This window comes from Ranitomeya imitator, chromosome 4 (genome assembly GCF_032444005.1).
Source record: "Ranitomeya imitator isolate aRanImi1 chromosome 4, aRanImi1.pri, whole genome shotgun sequence".
Classification (NCBI taxonomy): domain Eukaryota; kingdom Metazoa; phylum Chordata; class Amphibia; order Anura; family Dendrobatidae; genus Ranitomeya; species Ranitomeya imitator.
The window spans coordinates 102299837-102319082 of record NC_091285.1 but is presented as its reverse complement, the minus strand read 5'-3'; the positions used below and the strand labels follow the sequence as shown (position 1 = coordinate 102319082).

At 53.2% G+C, this 19246-nt stretch overlaps 1 long non-coding RNA gene across 1 annotated transcript in view; it reads right to left on the bottom strand.

The window, feature by feature from the left end:
• The window catches only part of LOC138675547 (uncharacterized), a 101030-nt gene that overhangs the window by 74831 nt on the left and 6953 nt on the right, over window positions 1-19246 (bottom strand). The window contains exon 2 of the long non-coding RNA XR_011320687.1: window positions 17307-17390. This is a non-coding gene — a long non-coding RNA (uncharacterized lncRNA). The remainder of the gene's footprint in view (window positions 1-17306; window positions 17391-19246) is intronic.

Here is a 19246-nt window from a genome sequence, read left to right as displayed (position 1 = left end):
AGAATATAACTCCAATAAGTCAAACTTCTGTGAAATCAAACTGTCCACTTAGGAAGCAACACTGTTTGATAATCAATTTCACATGCTGTTGTGCAAATGGAATAGACAACATATGGAAATTATTGGCAATTATCAAGACACACTCAATAAAGGAGTGGTTCTGCAGGTGGGGACCACAGACCACATCTTAGTACCAATGCTTTCTGATGCTTGGCATTTGCCACAGAACACCAGTATTGGCAAATTTGCCACCGGAGCCCTGTGCTCTTCAGAGATGAAAGCAGGTTCACACTGAGCACATGGGACAGATGAGACAGAGTCTGGAGACGCCGTGGAGAGCGATCTGCTGCCTGCAATGTCCTTCAGCATGACCGGTTTGGCAGTGCATCAGTAATGGTGTGGGGTGGCATTTCTGTCGAGGGCCGCATAGCCCAATGGGTATCATATAATAAAAAATTGTACAGTAAATTGATTCCGTTGCAAGCGGACATAAAGCAAAGAAAACGTGATACGTTTTTACGTGACAAAAATGATTTTAAGACTTGGCATATTTTCATTTGGAATAATGCCAAACAAAACCCAAATAATGGTAAAGGTTTCAAGACCAAATACATGAGAAAGAAAAACAGAAAAAAAAGAGGGATTATGTCACCTCTGATTCAGACACCAGTGTGAATGAGGATTTACCTACAACCTCCTTTCTGTCTGAAACGGCTGAGTGCAGTATGGATGACTCTGTTTCATCACCACTCTCTTTAGGCGCCGCACACTGAGAGGTGGCAATGGGAGAAAATACTTCCAAACAACAGAAGAGGAAACATGTTTCATGGAAATCGGGTCCGCGGTAGCTGTACCGCAGGATATAATTGTCAACCTCACAGGCCACATTTTGGACACTGCGCATTTATCAGTACTATCTAAGGGCTTGGGGTTTTGTTTTCTCAATGAATTTAGTTTTGTTAACTTTAAAATTGATCTTTTTACAGCGGTCAGAAAGATACATCTGCACAAATGATTTCTTTCAGCTGGCACCTCTGAGTTTCCCCTGAAGGGAGAGGTTCCCTGCCAGGTAGGTCCTTTGGGCTTTATCAGCCCCGCAGTCTAAATAAATCAGAAGACACTGCGGGGCGGGATCTCCGGCAGCGCGGCCGCACAGGCGCAGTCAGCCTGACAACAAATGATGTCAGAAGACCGGCAGCGCTAACTGCGCATGCCCAAGGGATAACATAACAGCGCAGGCTCCGGGACAGATTCAAACAACGCTGAGGAGGCGGTGCACTGTGCCAAGGGGGTAAGAATGACGGCTGTGCTGCGTCTCATTAAGAAGGAAAGTCCCTCCTCCGGGACGGTTTCACGGTATGAGGGGACACATTTCATAAGTGTTAAATTCAGCGTGTGCAAGGAGCCACCTTTTCCTTGTGCAGCATTACTGCTGCTCAAGGTGGCTTTTTCAGTTACAAATGCCTGGGGGGGGGAGGGGGAGGCAGGTTCCTTTTCATTTCTGTAGTAGTGTGAGTGTGGAGGGAGCAGGAGAAATTGCCGGAAACACAGCTGGGGATCAGCTGACGTTACTGAAACCCAATAACACTGGGTCATGTGTTGACTGTGCAGACTGCACTTCTGAGCAGCAACTGGTGGTGTTGGAGCCCAGGGATTACAGATCAGGTGGTAGAAACATGAACACAACAGGAGACCTGGATACTGTTGCCAATCAATTATTTAATCTGGAAGAGGAGTGGCAAATTCCTGCGAGATCCAGGCCTTGTTCATTTTCAGAAAAGTAAGCCGATCAACGTTATCGGAGGATAGTCGCATGCGACGGTCTGTTAGTACATCACCTGCAGCACTAAAGACGCATTCCGATAAAACACTAGCAGCAGGGCAAGCCAGCACCTCCAGTGCATACTGGCTAAGCTCTGGCCATGTATCCAGCTTAGAGACCCAAAACTTGAAGGGGGAAGAGCCGTCTGGGAGTACACTGAGAGGGCAAGACATGTAGTCTGTCACCATCTGACTGAAACGTGGCCTCCTGCTGACTGGACCCGTCTGTGATGGTGTAGACATTTGTGGCGGGCACACAAAAGTTTGCCATAGTTAGGCCATACTGGTCTTGCCTTGTGCTGAGGCACTGCTTCTGCTCCCTCTTTGTGCAGAGCTTCCTCCACTGCCTCGACGCATGAGCTGCTTTCTAAAGCACTAGCAGCACTTCTCTCAATTGGACTGGAGAAGATGATGGACTGCACCAGTATTTCTTGGTACTCCCGCATTTTACGCTCCCGGTTCAACAGTGTTATGAGGCTTTGTAACACGGATCTAGGAGGGTGTACACCCAATAATCAGCCGTGTGGAGAATGTGTGCGATGCGGCGGTCGTTTCTCAGGCACTGCAGCATGAAATCAACCATGTGCTGCAGACTGCCAACTGGCCAAGAAACGCTGTCCCCTGCTTGAGGCGTGATCTCTGCTTGCTCTGCATCACCCCACCCTCGCTATACATAATGACTACTGTAGCATTGTGTAACTCCCTCCTCTGGACAGATGTCTTCCTCCTCCATTGACTCCTCCTCATCCTCCTCACAAAGTGTCCCCTGCCTAGGTCTTTGTGAGGAACCATGTCGCGCAGACTGTCCAGAAGCAGATGGCATTTGTGACTTCTCATCCTCCATCTCTTCCACCACCTTATCCCTTAGCGCTTGCAATGTTTTTTCAAGCAGGCAGATAAGGGGGACAGTCATGCTGACTAGAGCATCATATGCACTCGCCATTCGCGTGGACTCATCAAAGGCACGCAAAACCTGGCAGATGTCCTTCATAGTGGCCCACTCAGTGGTTGTGAAGTCTGAACGGCGCGCAGTGCGACTTCTTTGCGCCTGATGCAGCTGGTACTCCATTACTGCTGGCTGCTGCTCACACAACCGCTCCAACATATGTAACGTTGAATTCCACCTGGTGGGTAGGTCACATATGATGTGATGTTCCGGAAGACAGAATCGGCGCTGCAGATCTGCAATGCGCGATCTTGCCATACTGGAACGCCACAAGTGAGCACACTCTAGGCGGACCTTGTGCAGCAGTGCAACAAAATCCGGATAGTCCCTCAAAAAACTCTGCACGACCAATTGAGCACATGTATCAGACATGGGATGTGAGTGAGGTTGCCTAGGCCCAGAGCTGCCACCAGATTTCGGCCATTGTCACACACTACTATGCCTGGCTGGAGATTTGCTGGCACAAACCACACATCGCTCTCCTGCTTGATGGCATTCCAGAGCTCCTGCGCTGTGTGGCTTCGATTCCCCAAAGAAATTAATTTCAATACGGCCTGTTGACTTTTTGCCACGGCTGTGCTCATATCGGTCGTAACAGGTAAGCATTCACGGGTCCATGGGGAGGTGGACTGTGACGGCTCCTGCAGCGCTGATTCAGAGGAACCGGAGTATGAGGAGGATTCAATGTGTACAGACTGGATTCCTGCAATCCTTGGAGTTGGCAGAACATGCACAGCGCCACTCGCAAGATCTGTACCCGGCTCCACAACATTGACCCAATGGGCAGTGAGGGAAAGGTATCGTCCCTGTCCATGGTGACTGGTCCACGCATCGATGGTGAGGTGGACCTTGCTACTGACGGCGTTTAGTAGCGCATGTTTAATGTTTCCCTCCACATGCTTTTGCAGGGCAGGGACGGCTTGCCTGCTGAAATAAAAGCGGCTGGGCACATTGTATTGTGGGACTGCCAATGCAATGAAGTTACGAAAGATGTCAGTCTCCACCAGCCTGAATGACAGCATTTCAAGGGACAGTAGTTTTGCAATGCCAGCACTCAGAGCCTGTGCTCGGGGGTGGTTTGCCGAGAATGGCCGCCTTTTCTCCCATGCCTGTGCTACCGATGGCTGTAGAGTGTGAGGATGACTGGGAACGTGGTGCTGTGGGTGGAATTACACTGGGTCTCTGGACAACAGTGCCAGAGGTTCTTCCATGGCGATCCTGTGAGGAAGCCGAACCAGCTGTGTGTGAGCTGGAGGAAGAGGCTCCAACACTCGCTGAAGAGGTGGTAGGTGCCGCTGTAGGTTGGCCTAGGTCTTCAGTGTGTTTTTGTAACTCCACCACGTGCTTGGTCCAAAAACATGTTTCCACATATTTGTGGTATTGAGGATGCTGACACTTTTCCCTCTTTTGACTTTCTGATGAGACAGCTTGAATTTGACAAGCAAATGTCAGCTGCAACTGTGTCAAAAAGGGACCAGGCACTGCAAGTCTTGGGAGCGCCCGTTTTGGCTTTTGGAAGAGGCATGCTCCTAATGGGTGCCGAAGTGGAGGCTACAGGCAACGCAGTCTTCCCCCTCCCTCTCCCTCCTTTTTGGGCCGTTCGGGGAATCTCTTCCTCAGAGCTGCTCCCACCACCTTCCTGTACCTCACGCCATGATGGGTCAAGGACCTCATCATCTACACTACCCTCTTCCAACAACTACTTCTCCTGGGTAGTCTCGGCAGCACAGTACGCACCAGAAAGTTGCACCTTAGTCTCATCATAAGATGCATACTGAGGTGTGCTTACCGGAGGCACTGGCCCACCCGCCTCTTCAGATTCAGAGAGACAAAGCTGTTGGGCATCACTGCATACCGCCTCTTCTTCCATTTCTCAAATGCTGCTTGGCTGGCCCCCTTTCCAAGCCAGGAGATTCAGAGAACAGAAGTAGAGATGGCTCCTGTCCTGGGCTCTCTGACTGCCTGGGCAATTTGGCAGGTGGTGAAGAGATAGATGGTTGCTCTTCAGTGCTCTGTGCCTGAGAGGATGTGGCACTAATTGAAGTCAATGCGTTAGCTGCCATCCATCCGACAACGGCTTCAATTTGTTCGTCCCGCGGCAGCGGGGTACGGTGAGCTCCTCCAAAGCTGCGCGTGAAGGCCTGTTCCCTGCTAAAACTGGGGGATGATGAGTCACCGGTGCCCGCAGCAGGCACAGAATCCCCACATCCTCTCCCTGATCCACCTCCACGCCCACGTGCCTTACTCCCTGCCTTCATCTTGGTAGACTGATAAAGATAGTACTTTTCTGCCTAAGGGCTTAGTGTGTTTATTCCTGAACAGCTGCTAACAGGTATAAGAAACACCAATTTTAAAAAGTGTGGACTAGACTTTAATATGAGCAGAACATACTACACAGTGAGCTGCACTCACACAGAGACCGTGCAGACACCAGTGAACGGCGCTGCAATGCCAAAAAAAGCTCCTTTATGTACTCCTATATAGTGTTTTTCCACAATCTAGCAGGATACGGATGGAAACCCACTAATAGGATCAATTTGAAAAAATGTGCAGCAGGCAGCACTAATTGAAAAAAGGACAATGGAACAGTATGAGGCAGTGACGCTCCCTTAGCTGACTACAACCGGCTGTGGTGGCGAACAGACTACAGAGCGAGCTGCACTCACACAGAGACCGTGCAGACAGCCGTGAACGGTGCTGCAAGGCCAAAAAAAGCTCCTCTATGTAATGTTATATAGTGTTTTTCCACAATCTAGCAGGATACGGATGGAAAGCCACTAGTAGGATAAATTTGAAAAAATGCGCAGCAGGCTGCACTAATTGCAAAAAAGGACAATGGATTGAACAGTATGAGACAGACTACAGAGTGAGCTGCACTCACACACACAGACCTTGCAAACAGCTGTGAACAGCGCTGCAAGGCAAAAACAAGGTTCTCACACAGCGGTTGCTAAATTAGCCTGGGTAAAGCACAATGAAGGAAATTGCTATCTCAAAACTGGCCCTTAGTCAGAACACAGCGTCCTGTCCCTAACTGAATTCACAGCAGAGTGAACCCAAAATGGCGGCTGTGAATTTTATAGTGCATGATGACATTTCAGCAGTCAATTACAGCCATGCTAGAAGTTACATGCCCACCATGCAGAACAAGATGTGCCCACACTTGCAATCATTCCTCATTGGCTGAATTAAATGAAACTGGCTCTTTGCATTATGGGAACTTCCAATTCCGGTATCCAATACTGCAAAAGTATCGGAACTTGGTATCGGAATTCCGATACCGCAAATATCGGCCGATACCCGATACTTGCGGTATCAGAATGCTCAACACTAGTAATGAGGTGACTAGTAGGGTTGAGCGACTTTTCTTTTTATAGGATCGGGTCGGGTTTCACGAAACCCGACTTTTTCAAAAGTCGGGTCGAGTGAAATCGGCCGATCCTATAGAAAAGTTGGGGTTGGGGTCGGTCGAAACACGAAACCCAATGGAGTGCATTGGGTTTCTAATGGTTCCCAGGGTCTGAAGGAGAGGAAACTCTCCTTCAGGCCCTGGGATCCATACTTAAGTGTAAAATAAAGAATCAAAATAAAAAATATTGCTATACTTACCCTCGGACGCGCCCTGGTTCTTACCGGCAGCCTTCCTTCCTAAGAATGAGCGCCTGAAGGACCTTCGATGACGTTGCGGCTTGTGATTGGTCGCGTGAGCGGTCACATGGGCGTCACGCGACCAATCACAAGCAGCGACGTCATCTAAGGTCCTTCAGGCGCTGATTCTTAGGAGGGAAGGCTGCGGGTTAGAACCAGGGCGCGTCCGAGGGTGAGTATATACCTATTAGGAATATATTCACCCTCGGACGCTTCCTTCCTAAGAATTAGCCCCTGAAGGACCTTAGATGACGTCGCGGCTTGTGATTGGCCGCGTGACCGCCCATGTGACCGCTCACGCGACCAATCACAAGCCGCGACGTCATCGAAGGCCCTTCAGGCGCTCATTCTTAGTAAGGAAGGCTGCCGGTCAGAACCAGGGCGCGTCCGAGGGCGAGTATAGCAATATTTTTTTTATTTTTATTCTTTATTTTACACTTAAATATGAATTCCGATACCGATTCCCGATATCTTAAACATATCGGGAATCGGTATCGGAATTCTGATTCCAGATCAGAGGATCGCCGACCTCATGGCCGACCACACACAGGGGTCGGGTCGGGTTTCATGAAACCCGACTTTGCCAAAAGTCGGCGACTTCTGAATCTGGCCGACCCGTTTCGCTCAACCCTAGTGACTAGAATGTAGCGTCTCCGATGAGCTTCTGTCACCTCAGTAATGAGCCGTCTAGATTGGAGTTGTTCTCCTGAGCGTCCTCGCTCTAGCACCTCCATTCTAGTCACCTGAGCACTGGACTGTCTAGGTTGGAGTGGCCACTTGGAGATTCTCACTATAGCCACTCCATTCTTGTATTCTCACTAGTGAGGAGTCTTCTAGAGAGAAGTTGCTGGAAGGAGGCCCTCTGCACTCCAGCAGCCTCAGCACAACCCTGCTTCCTGCTTTCGGGACTGGAGGATGAGGAAGCCCCGCCCCGTCCCCTGCTGTGACGGTTGAGCCTAGAGTGTATGGGCTCCTTCCAGGTCCTGACTGCAGCCCATACACTCTAGCCGGCTCACTACTGAAGATGCTAGACTGTATGGGCTCCTTCCTGGTTTCCTGACTGCAGCCCATACACTCTAGCCGGCTCAGTACTGAAGACGCTAGAGTGTATTGGCTCCTTCCAGGTCACCTGACTTCAGCCCATACAGTCTAGCTGCCACACTACTGAAGATGCTAGAGTGTATGCAGGGCCGCCATCAGGGCATTACAGCCGTGACTGGCGTATGGGGCCCGGTGAGCAGAGGGGGCCCGCCTCAGGCTGAATCAGGCCCTTAGCGGCGGCCGGCGCTACAGCTGTTTAATGCTATTGACGTGCGGGCCCGCGCCCGCACGTCAATAGTTAACAGCCGCAGCGTGCAGGTCGCCGGCGTCTGACGTCATTGTCAGTCGCCGGCGAGTGCACGGTGCAGCTGCGTGGAGAGAGCAGGAGCGCGTCAGGTAAGCAGAACTTTTTTTTTTTTTTTTTTTATTGACAGCGGCGATCCGGGGAGGGGGGGGGGGGGGGGGGCCAGGGCATTAAAGCTGGACACAGAGGGGGCAGAAAGCTGGACACGGGTGGGGAGGGGGGGCAGTAAAGCTGGACACAGGGGGGGCAGTAAAGCTGGACACGGGGGGGCAGTAAAGCTGGACACGGGGGGGGGGCAGAAAAGCTGGACACGGGGGGGGGGCAGTAAAGCTGGACACGGGGGGGGCAGTAAAGCTGGACACGGGGGGGGCAGAAAAGCTGGACACGGGGGGGGGGCAGTAAAGCTGGACACAGGGGGGGCAGTAAAGCTGGACACAGGGGGGCAGTAAAGCTGGACACAGGCGGGGCAGTAAAGCTGGACACAGGCGGGGCAGTAAAGCTGGACACAGGGGGGGCAGTAAAGCTGGACACAGGGGGGGCAGTAAAGCTGGACACGGGGGGCAGTACAGCTGGACACGGGGGGCAGTACAGCTGGACACAGGGGAGGGCAGTACAGCTGGACACAGGAGGGGCAGTAAAGCTGGACACAGAGGGGGCAGAAAGCTGGACACAGGGGGGGGGCAGTAAAGCTGGACACAGGGGGGGCAGTAAAGCTGGACACGGGGGGGGCAGTAAAGCTGGACACGGGGGGGCAGTAAAGCTGGACACGGGGGGGGCAGTAAAGCTGGACACGGGGGGGCAGTAAAGCTGGACACAGGGGGGGCAGTAAAGCTGGACACAGGGGGGGCAGAAAGCTGGACACAGGGGGGGGCAGTAAAGCTGGACACAGGGGGGGCAGAAAGCTGGACACAGGGGGGGCAGAAAGCTGGACACAGAGGGGGCAGTAAAGCTGGAAACGGGGGGCAGAAAGCTGGACACAGAGGGGGCAGTAAAGCTGGACATGGGGGCAAGTAAAGCTGGACACAGGGGGGGCAGAAAGCTGGACACAGGGGGGGCAGAAAGCTGGACACAGAGGGGGCAGTAAAGCTGGACACGGGGGGGCAGAAAGCTGGACACAGAGGGGGCAGTAAAGCTGGACACAGGGGGGGCAGAAAGCTGGACACAGGGGGGGGCAGTAAAGCTGGACACAGGGGGGGCAGAAAGCTGGACACAGGGGGGGCAGTAAAGCTGGACACGGGGGGGGCAGTAAAGCTGGACACGGGGGGGCAGAAAGCTGGACACGGGGGGGGCAGAAAGCTGGACACAGAGGGGGCAGTAAAGCTGGACATGGGGGCAAGTAAAGCTGGACACAGGGGGGGCAGAAAGCTGGACACAGGGGGGGCAGAAAGCTGGACACAGGGGGGGCAGAAAGCTGGACACAGGGGGGGCAGAAAGCTGGACACAGAGGGGGCAGTAAAGCTGGACACAGGGGGGGCAGAAAGCTGGACACAGAGGGGGCAGTAAAGCTGGACACAGGGGGGGCAGAAAGCTGGACACAGAGGGGGCAGTAAAGCTGGAAACGGGGGGCAGAAAGCTGGACACAGAGGGGGCAGTAAAGCTGGACATGGGGGCCAGTAAAGCTGGACACAGGGGGGGCAGAAAGCTGGACACGGGGGGGCAGAAAGCTGGACACAGAGGGGGCAGTAAAGCTGGACACGGGGGGGCAGAAAGCTGGACACAGAGGGCGCAGTAAAGCTGGACACAGGGGGGGCAGAAAGCTGGACACAAAGGGGGCAGTAAAGCTGGACACAGGGGGGGCAGAAAGCTGGACACGGGGGGGCAGTAAAGCTGGACACGGGGGGGGCAGAAAGCTGGACACAGAGGGGGCAGTAAAGCTGGACACAGAGGGGGCAGTAAAGCTGGACACAGAGGGGGCAGTAAAGCTGGACACGGGGGGCAGAAAGCTGGGCAGAGTGCTGGACAGAGATGGGGCAGAGTGCTGGACAGAGATGGGGCAGAGTGCAGGACAGAGATGGGGCAGAGTGCTGGACAGAGATGGGGCAGAGTGCTGGACAGAGATGGGGCAGAGTGCTTGACAGAGATGGGGCAGAGTGCTAGACACAGATGGGGCAGAGTGCTTGACAGAGATGGGGCAGAGTGCTGGACAGAGATGGGGCAGAGTGCTGGACAGAGATTGGGCAGAGTGCTGGACAGAGATGAGGCAGGATTGGAAACAGATGGGGCAGAGTGCTGGACACAGATGGGGCAGGATTGGACACAGACGGGGCAGAGTACTGGACACAGATGGGGCAGGATTGGACACAGATGGGGCAGGATTGGACACAGATGGGGCAGGATTGGACACAGATGGGGCAGAGTGCTGGACACAGATGGGGCAGAGTGCTGGACACAGATGGGGCAGAGTGCTGGACACAGATGGGGCAGAGTGCTGGACAGGGATGGGGCAGAGTGCTGGACAGAGATGGGGCAGAGTGCTGGACAGAGATGGGGCAGAGTGCTGGACAGAGATGGGGCAGAGTGCTGGACAGAGATGGGGCAGAGTGCTGGACAGAGATGGGGCAGAGTGCTGGACACAGATGGGGCAGAGTGCTGGACAGAGATGGGGCAGTGTGCTGGACAGAGATGAGGCAGGATTGGAAACAGATGGGGCAGAGTGCTGGACACAGATGGGGCAGGATTGGACACAGACGGGGCAGAATACTGGACACAGATGGGGCAGGATTAGACACAGATGGGGCAGGATTGGACACAGATGGGGCAGAGTGCTGGACACAGATGGGGCAGAGTGCTGGTCACAGATGGGGCAGAGTGCTGGACACAGATGGGGCAGAGTGCTGGACACAGATGGGGCAGAGTGCTGGACACAGATGGGGCAGAGTGCTGGACACAGATGGGGCAGAGTGCTGGACACAGATGGGGCAGAGTGCTGGACACAGATGGGGCAGAGTGCTGGACACAGATGGGGCAGAGTGCTGGACACAGATGGGGCAGAGTGCTGGACACAGATGGGGCAGAGTGCTGGACACAGATGGGGCAGAGTGCTGGACACAGATGGGGCAGAGTGCTGGACACAGATGGGGCAGAGTGCTGGACACAGATGGGGCAGAGTGCTGGACACAGATGGGGCAGAGTGCTGGACACAGATGGGGCAGAGTGCTGGACACAGATGGGGCAGAGTGCTGGACACAGATGGGGCAGAGTGCTGGACACAGATGGGGCAGAGTGCTGGACACAGATGGGGCAGAGTGCTGGACACAGATGGGGCAGAGTGCTGGACACAGATGGGGCAGAGTGCTGGACACAGATGGGGCAGAGTGCTGGACACAGATGGGGCAGAGTGCTGGACACAGATGGGGCAGAGTGCTGGACACAGATGGGGCAGAGTGCTGGACACAGATGGGGCAGAGTGCTGGACACAGATGGGGCAGAGTGCTGGACACAGATGGGGCAGAGTGCTGGACACAGATGGGGCAGAGTGCTGGACACAGATGGGGCAGAGTGCTGGACACAGATGGGGCAGAGTGCTGGACACAGATGGGGCAGAGTGCTGGACACAGATGGGGCAGAGTGCTGGACACAGATGGGGCAGAGTGCTGGACACAGATGGGGCAGAGTGCTGGACACAGATGGGGCAGAGTGCTGGACACAGATGGGGCAGAGTGCTGGACACAGATGGGGCAGAGTGCTGGACACAGATGGGGCAGAGTGCTGGACACAGATGGGGCAGAGTGCTGGACACAGATGGGGCAGAGTGCTGGACACAGATGGGGCAGAGTGCTGGACACAGATGGGGCAGAGTGCTGGACACAGATGGGGCAGAGTGCTGGACACAGATGGGGCAGAGTGCTGGACACAGATGGGGCAGAGTGCTGGACACAGATGGGGCAGAGTGCTGGACACAGATGGGGCAGAGTGCTGGACACAGATGGGGCAGGATTGGACACAGATGGGGCAGAGTGCTGGACAGGGATGGGGCAGAGTGCTGGACAGAGATGGGGCAGAGTGCTGGACAGAGATGGGGCAGAGTGCTGGACAGAGATGGGGCAGAGTGCTGGACAGAGATGGGGCAGAGTGCTGGACAGAGATGGGGCAGAGTGCTGGACAGAGATGGGGCAGAGTGCTGGACACAGATGGGGCAGAGTGCTGGACAGAGATGGGGCAGTGTGCTGGACAGAGATGAGGCAGGATTGGAAACAGATGGGGCAGAGTGCTGGACACAGACGGGGCAGGATTGGACACAGACGGGGCAGAATACTGGACACAGATGGGGCAGGATTAGACACAGATGGGGCAGGATTGGACACAGATGGGGCAGAGTGCTGGACACAGATGGGGCAGAGTGCTGGTCACAGATGGGGCAGAGTGCTGGACACAGATGGGGCAGAGTGCTGGACACAGATGGGGCAGAGTGCTGGACACAGATGGGGCAGAGTGCTGGACACAGATGGGGCAGAGTGCTGGACACAGATGGGGCAGAGTGCTGGACACAGATGGGGCAGAGTGCTGGACACAGATGGGGCAGAGTGCTGGACACAGATGGGGCAGAGTGCTGGACACAGATGGGGCAGAGTGCTGGACACAGATGGGGCAGAGTGCTGGACACAGATGGGGCAGAGTGCTGGACACAGATGGGGCAGAGTGCTGGACACAGATGGGGCAGAGTGCTGGACACAGATGGGGCAGAGTGCTGGACACAGATGGGGCAGAGTGCTGGACACAGATGGGGCAGAGTGCTGGACACAGATGGGGCAGAGTGCTGGACACAGATGGGGCAGAGTGCTGGACACAGATGGGGCAGAGTGCTGGACACAGATGGGGCAGAGTGCTGGACACAGATGGGGCAGAGTGCTGGACACAGATGGGGCAGAGTGCTGGACACAGATGGGGCAGAGTGCTGGACACAGATGGGGCAGAGTGCTGGACACAGATGGGGCAGAGTGCTGGACACAGATGGGGCAGAGTGCTGGACACAGATGGGGCAGAGTGCTGGACACAGATGGGGCAGAGTGCTGGACACAGATGGGGCAGAGTGCTGGACACAGATGGGGCAGAGTGCTGGACACAGATGGGGCAGAGTGCTGGACACAGATGGGGCAGAGTGCTGGACACAGATGGGGCAGAGTGCTGGACACAGATGGGGCAGAGTGCTGGACACAGATGGGGCAGAGTGCTGGACACAGATGGGGCAGAGTGCTGGACACAGATGGGGCAGAGTGCTGGACACAGATGGGGCAGAGTGCTGGACACAGATGGGGCAGAGTGCTGGACACAGATGGGGCAGAGTGCTGGACACAGATGGGGCAGAGTGCTGGACACAGATGGGGCAGAGTGCTGGACACAGATGGGGCAGAGTGCTGGACACAGATGGGGCAGAGTGCTGGACACAGATGGGGCAGAGTGCTGGACACAGATGGGGCAGAGTGCTGGACACAGATGGGGCAGAGTGCTGGACACAGATGGGGCAGAGTGCTGGACACAGATGGGGCAGAGTGCTGGACACAGATGGGGCAGAGTGCTGGACACAGATGGGGCAGAGTGCTGGACACAGATGGGGCAGAGTGCTGGACACAGATGGGGCAGAGTGCTGGACACAGATGGGGCAGAGTGCTGGACACAGATGGGGCAGAGTGCTGGACACAGATGGGGCAGAGTGCTGGACACAGATGGGGCAGAGTGCTGGACACAGATGGGGCAGAGTGCTGGACACAGATGGGGCAGAGTGCTGGACACAGATGGGGCAGAGTGCTGGACACAGATGGGGCAGAGTGCTGGACACAGATGGGGCAGAGTGCTGGACACAGATGGGGCAGAGTGCTGGACACAGATGGGGCAGAGTGCTGGACACAGATGGGGCAGAGTGCTGGACACAGATGGGGCAGAGTGCTGGACACAGATGGGGCAGAGTGCTGGACACAGATGGGGCAGAGTGCTGGACACAGATGGGGCAGAGTGCTGGACACAGATGGGGCAGAGTGCTGGACACAGATGGGGCAGAGTGCTGGACACAGATGGGGCAGAGTGCTGGACACAGATGGGGCAGAGTGCTGGACACAGATGGGGCAGAGTGCTGGACACAGATGGGGCAGAGTGCTGGACACAGATGGGGCAGAGTGCTGGACACAGATGGGGCAGAGTGCTGGACACAGATGGGGCAGAGTGCTGGACACAGATGGGGCAGAGTGCTGGACACAGATGGGGCAGAGTGCTGGACACAGATGGGGCAGAGTGCTGGACACAGATGGGGCAGAGTGCTGGACACAGATGGGGCAGAGTGCTGGACACAGATGGGGCAGAGTGCTGGACACAGATGGGGCAGAGTGCTGGACACAGATGGGGCAGGATTGGAAACAGATGGGGCAAGATTGGAGACAGATGGGGCAGGATGGATACGATGGAGACAGATGGGGCAGGATGGGGAGATCATATGGGGCAGAATGGATACTCATGAGGGCAGGATGGGAGAACATATGGCTGGAGCCTGGAATGAGACACACTGGGGCTAGGATGGCGAATATTACCATAGGGGCTAATTAAGGGATATTATTTTTGCAGTGATGTATTTATTTTATTTTTTGAGTATACTGTTTTAAATGGGGGGGCGGTCCTATTACTGTGTAGAGTGATACTATGTTGCCTTCTTCATGTGGTGTAATGTAGAAGTTGGGAAAATTAAGTAATGTGTTCTACAAGCGGAACTCGAGATAACTGTTTTATTTCCTGCAGAGACGAGTCCTGGCTGGATGAAGTAATGGCGGTCTGTGCTGGATGAAAGATGAAGGACTTCACCTAGAGACGTCACTGGTGAGTCAGTGTTACCTATACACTGACACTATACACTGTATACTATATACAGAGGTCCTGTGTACAATGTCACCAGTGATCACTGTATTACCTATACATTAAATACAGAGCTCCTGTGTGTAATGTCACCGGTGATCACTGCATTACCTGTACACAGACACTGCTTACTAATTACAGATCTCCTGTGCATAATGGCACTGATGGTGATAGTATTGTGGGGTTTTTTTTTTTATTACTGATCAGTATTGTAGTATTCAGTCATTTGTGGTAATATGCGGTCTGGTCATGGTGTAGTGGTTTTTTTTCTTTGTATTTTATATTATTCGATCACTGTTGTGGTAATATGTCATCTGGTCATAGTGCTGTGGTATTTGTTCCTTGTATGTAGTATTATAGGTCATTTTAAAAATTGAAAAATAAATAAAAATATACCTAAATTGTATTGCATATTTTAACAAATATTTAGTAGGGTACAGTAGAGTAGGGCCCGGCCAAAAGTGTCTACCGTGTTATGGTGGCGGCTTAAAAAATCTTTTGGCCAAAACAAAAGCTGCCGGCTATGTATGTGATCTGGTGATGGGAACTGTTAATGTGTGATAGGTGAGAAGTGGAGATTTTCCAAGAGAGAGCGGTGGGACTGTGGACAATTCGTGGGGTGGAGCCTGGAGGAGGGGCTGGGGTGGAGCCTGGGCGGAGTTTCAAGGGGGCCTCGAAAATGTTGCCAGTATGGGGCCCCGAAATTTCTAGTGGCAGCCCTGAGTGTATGGGCTCCTTCCAGGTCCTGACTGCAGCCCATACAGTGTAGCTGGCTCAGTGCTGAAGATGCTAAACTGTATGGGCTCCTTCCTGGTGCCTAACTGCAGCCCATACAATGTAGCTGGCTCACTACTGAATATGCTAGAGTGTATGGGCTGCAGTCAGGTATATATTCTTGAAGATAGCAGACTTTATGGGCTGCTGCCTGGCCCGGAATGCAGCCCATACATGACACTAGAATGTATGTGCTCCTTCAAGGTATAAATTATTAAAGCCAGCAGAATATATGGGCTCCTGCCAGGTCCTGACTGCAGCCCATACAGTCTAGTCAGCTCACTGGTGAAGACGCTAGACTGTACGGGCTCCTGTCAGGTATATATTATTCAATAACATATTCCATCATGGAGTACCACAACAGAAACAGAAGTGAAGAGGAGAGGGATGATCTTAAAAAGTAATAATTTTTATTGAAACAAAATATTAACAGTAAAACCTTCAACATGTGGGGGGGAGGAAAAAAGGAAAAAGAAGGGGGTTTAAACCACCAGACTAGAGAAAACGAGACTGCACTATACCATAAGGGGTTAAAACAAATAAACCCAGTAACACTATGATGGTAATGTAGGTAAACATAAAGCAAACTAGATAACCTAATTCCAGATATATATATAAGTATAATACAAAGTATGACCCCCGAAGGCATGAGAATGTCCTATTAATGGGTTAAATAACAAGGCACCAGATAAGTATATGTGTATCCTAAATATAAAGCAGGAGAGGGATCTGCTAATGCAAAGGTGAATACTCATACAATAAGGTGCAACAACGGAAAAATGCCAAAATAGGGTTAAGTAGCCAGGGAGTAAATTACCTGTAGTACCCGCACTAGATACCACCACATCTTACTACAGGTAATTTACTCCCTGGCTACTTAACCCTATTTTGGCATTTTTCCGTTGTTGCACCTTATTGTATGAGTATTCACCTTTGCATTAGCAGATTCCTCTCCTGCTTTGTATTTAGGATACACATATACTTATCTGGTGCCTTGTTATTTAACCCATTAATAGGACATTCTCATGCCTTCGGGGGTCATACCTTGTATTATACTTATATATATCTGGAATTAGGTTATCTAGTTTGCTTTATGTTTACCTACATTACCATCATAGTGTTACTGGGTTTATTTGTTTTAACCCCTTATGGTATAGTGCAGTCTCGTTTTCTCTAGTCTGGTGGTTTAAACAGGGCTGCCACTAGGGATTTCAGGGCCCCATACTGTCAAAATTTCGGGGCCCCCCCTCAAACTCCGCCCAGGCTCCACCCCCAGTTCCACCTCCACCCTAGCTCCGCCTCCACCCATCGAACCTTCCACAGTCCCTCCGCCCACTCTTGGGAAAACTCCACTTCTGCACCACGTCCTCACCAATCACACATTAACACCATATCATATACATAGCCATCAGCTTTTGTTTTGACCAAAAGATGTTTTTAAGCCGCCACGACCACGACAAGGTAGACTCTTGATCTAACTAGAGGAATCTGACTAGTGGAACCGTTGGTGAATATCGGTCTGCACTTGGGACAGGCCGCGGGTCTCCTGACCTGAGCTCAGCAGCCTCACAGCATGTATGAGGATGCTGGTCAGGACATCGGCGCCCGATCCATGCACTGCTGTGTGAGCGCAGACCGATTTTCCCCTTTCGAACATTACGCTGCCATAATAATAAAGATGCTTCCCAATCATATAGACTCACTTGCATGAATTATTCTCCACCCCACTTCCCAACCAAAAGTTATAAGTTACTGGATGATCCTGAGCTGCTGCCTGATATTGTAATTGGTCATTAGGTTTTGCAGCAGGTCAGGATCATCCAGTAACAAATATACATTGCTGTTGGGGAGTGAAAGGGGGAAGGAATGATTGTATCATACAATCACATACTGAAATGGTGGACAAACGAATACATGGACTTGTTATTTACTCACACAGCCGATGTTGCCACAGTGCGCACCACCCAGTCAAGAAGAATCTAATGGTCGCCTCAGCCTGCTCACCGCTGCCGCCTCAGCCTGCCCACCAAATAAATGGAAACAGTGTATATTATTGCATATATAATCACTTATTATGCAAAACTAAAAAATATCTTTATTGGTATTTATTAAAAATCTATAAAGCGTAGAACATAAATACACCTCAAAACTTAACTCAAAGTGATCGTATAAAAAATAAAAAGTAGTCAACAGTAAAGGGGAGATCACCCCATTTATTTACTACCCAGGTTAATACGATTAATCCCCAATCCCCACAGTTTTAAGCGTGCCCTAAAAAACACATTTGTTCAGACTGGCCTACCGCCTCAACGCATTAACCCAACTATCCCTGTGTGGCCCATTCAAAAAACAAACCATAATCAGGTTCCTCACATCATGTTCTCATTCACTTTATGCAGTTAATAGCCCTCTGTGTCTGTACTGTTACATACTTAGGCAGTTAACTGGTTCATGCAGCTTTACATGAACACCCGAGCCTTACACTATGGCCGGTCCGAATAACTAAAGCAATTGTCACCATCCACCTCTCGTGTCTCCCCTTTTCCTCATAGTTTGTAAGCTTGCGAGCAGCAGGGCCCTCATTCCTCCTGGTATCTGTTTTGAACTGTATTATGTCTATTGTCTGTACAAGTCCCCTCTATAATTTGTAAAGCGCTGCGGAATACGTTGGTGCTATATAAATAAAATTATTATTATTTATTTTACTTACTTTTATAGCACCATTAATTCCACAACTCTTTACAATTGTCAACTATTCTTGTTTGCTACCTGTTCGCAGAGGTTGGCACCCTCTTGAAACGCATCGTCGACTAGCCCTGGCTGTCCTCGCCATCTCCACAGCCTCCCCACAGCAGATTCCTCCTGCGGAATGCAGATTCACCCTAGCAGCCTCCACCAATGGGACGCAGACTCCCCGCAACAGATTCCCCCTGCAGGACGCAGACTCCCCCTAGCAATCTCCACCTGCTGGATGCACACTCCCCTTAGCACCCTTACCCTACTAGCCTCCCCTCACTCTGTTGGACGTGGCCCCCAGTTTCCACTAGCCTCGCCCTGGCCCCTGTTGGATGTGGCTCCAGTCCATGACTGGCTGCCACATCCAACAGGGCCCAGGGAAGGCTAGAGGGCTGCAGGGCAAAGGGGGAGGATAGTGGGGACTGTGGGACTGCATGGTCCAGGGGGAGGCTAGTGGGAACTGGCGGGCTGCAGGGTCCAGGGGGAGGCAGCGGCTAGTGGGGACTGCAGGGTCCAGGGGGAGGCAGTGGCTAGTGGGGGCTGCAGGGCCCAGTGGGGAGGCTAGTGGGGGCTGCAGGACCCCGAGGGGAGACTGGTGGGGGCAGGGGGCTGCATGGTCCAGGGGGAGGCTAGTGGGACTGGGGGCTGCAGGGCCCAGAGGGGAGGCTGGTGGGGACTGGAGGTTGCATGGTCCAGGGGGAGGCAGCGGCTAGTGGGGGCTGCAGGGCCCAGTGGGGAGGCTAGTGGGGGCTGCAGGACCCCGAGGGGAGACTGGTGGGGGCAGGGGGCTGCATGGTCCAGGGGGAGGCTAGTGGGACTGGGGGCTGCAGGGCCCAGAGGGGAGGCTGGTGGGGACTGAAGGTTGCATGGTCCAGGGGGAGGCAGCGGCTAGTGGGGGCTGCAGGGCCCAGGGGGGAGGCTAGTGGGGGCTGCAGGGCCCTGAGGGGAGACTGGTGGGGACTGGGGGCTGCAGGGCCCAGAGGGGAGGCTGGTGGGGACTGGAGGTTGCATGGTCCAGGGGGGAGGCTAGTGGGGGCTGCAGGGCCCTGAGGGGAGACTGGTGGGAACTGGGGGCTGCAGGGCCCAGGGGGGAGGCTAGTGGGGGCTGCAGGGCCCTGAGAGGAGACTGGTGGGGACTG